The 1545-nt window shown below is 41.7% G+C and overlaps 1 protein-coding gene across 2 annotated transcripts in view; it reads right to left on the reverse strand.

The window, feature by feature from the left end:
- The window catches only part of tent5d (terminal nucleotidyltransferase 5D), an 8621-nt gene that overhangs the window by 5792 nt on the left and 1284 nt on the right, over positions 1-1545 (reverse strand). Inside the window, exon 1 of one of the 2 annotated variants that reach the window (XM_031857594.1) lies at positions 1316-1467. The exons of the other annotated variant lie outside the window; for it this stretch is intronic. The gene's annotated coding sequence lies outside the window, so the exon portion shown is untranslated. Of the gene's footprint in view, positions 1-1315; positions 1468-1545 lie in introns of those variants that run through there. 2 annotated transcript variants of the gene reach the window in all.

Genomic DNA, 1545 nt, shown 5'->3' on the forward strand with positions numbered 1-1545 from the left:
ACACACACACACACACACACACACACACACACACACACACACACTTAGCACTCTCTCACACTCCCTTCCAGTCTGCTGTCTGCAAGTCACAGCTTGGCCGACAGCTTTTCCACAATGCTAATATAACTGCTGTGTTGACAAGCGGACACATGGAGCGATCCACGTAGATGTGCTTTGCATAAATAGTCTTCCACTGCTCAAACCAGATCACAACAAATTAAGAGGTCGAGTTTCACAAAAATCACAGAATCTGAAACACATTTTATTATTCACCACCCAAGACTTGTATCACATCTCTTGGTGCCTTTCTTTGCGGTCCATCGCAGTCACATCTGATTTGATTATTTTGAAAAACACACACACGTGATAACAATAAGAAAATGTACTTGTAGTATAAGATTATAATAACAATAATAGTATGTATTGTTAATACACTAACATGATGATAATAAGCATTATAATGACTTGTAAAGGCAGCGTACATCTTTGTTTATTGATTGTTTCCACCAGAGGAGCAAGGGTTAAGCTGAATGAGTCATCGCCAGCAGACTGCATTAATCACACCAACGTCACTAATTAAAGACACACATCTGTTTTTGTGCGTGCGTGCAGCACATGATTTGTATGCATTGCAAACAAAGACACACATTTGCGTGAGTGCACATGGGCGTTTGTATAACACCTTTTGTAAACCGTAAAACAAATTGGAACAAAATGGGATTTAAAATCAGGCAATTATTGTTTGTTTGGCTTTCACATGTGTAATCCTCCTGGCAGTTATACGCATGCAGCCTTCGCCCCCAGACTCCATCAATCTATCTCCTGCAAACTGAACATATTTTCCAATAAGCCAAACAACATTTGCCTAACCAAGTCAGTCAGAGGAGTCACTGTTATATGATTGAGCGCGTGTTAGTGGGGAGCATGTAAAAGTGTTTTCAGGGAGTGAGTGCTTGTGCTCCGTGGTTCACAGCAGCCCATTATGATCTATTGTTTGCTTTAATCAATACATGTCAGTCAGTGCTGCAGCTGAATGCTGCTGATTGCTATGATTTGTCAATACCAGCAGGGTAAACATTGGGAAACTAATGAGCAGTAATGGGATGCTTTCTGGTCGCAGTTTGTCAGACATCAGAGAGATATACTCCGTAATAACCACAAACTATCTATTACAGCAAGTTTTTTAAAATTGTTTTAATCTTCTAATCCATGTCGCACACAATTCAACAACTACTGAAGAGCAGCACTTTACTCCGTAGCATCTGTGAAGCTACAAAACGCAACCAGTCGGGGGGAAATAACTGAGTGTGCTTACCAGACGACAAAGAAGTTGAGTCTGAGAACACGAAGCTCCTCAAAATGTGTTGCGGATGAGACGTCTCTCAGTGCTACACCTTGTCAAGGTGAACTTCAAGTTGCAAAAAGCAGTACATCATATGTCCAGAGCCAATAAACACAGTGAGGTGTTGACACATGGTCCTGAAACAATGTGTTGAGGAGGCAGAGAGACACTGCGGGACTGTTTTCCAGCTAGTCCCCCCCCCC

Source organism: Anarrhichthys ocellatus, unplaced genomic scaffold (assembly GCF_004355925.1).
Source record: "Anarrhichthys ocellatus isolate YVR2014 unplaced genomic scaffold, GSC_Weel_1.0 scaffold19, whole genome shotgun sequence".
Classification (NCBI taxonomy): domain Eukaryota; kingdom Metazoa; phylum Chordata; class Actinopteri; order Perciformes; family Anarhichadidae; genus Anarrhichthys; species Anarrhichthys ocellatus.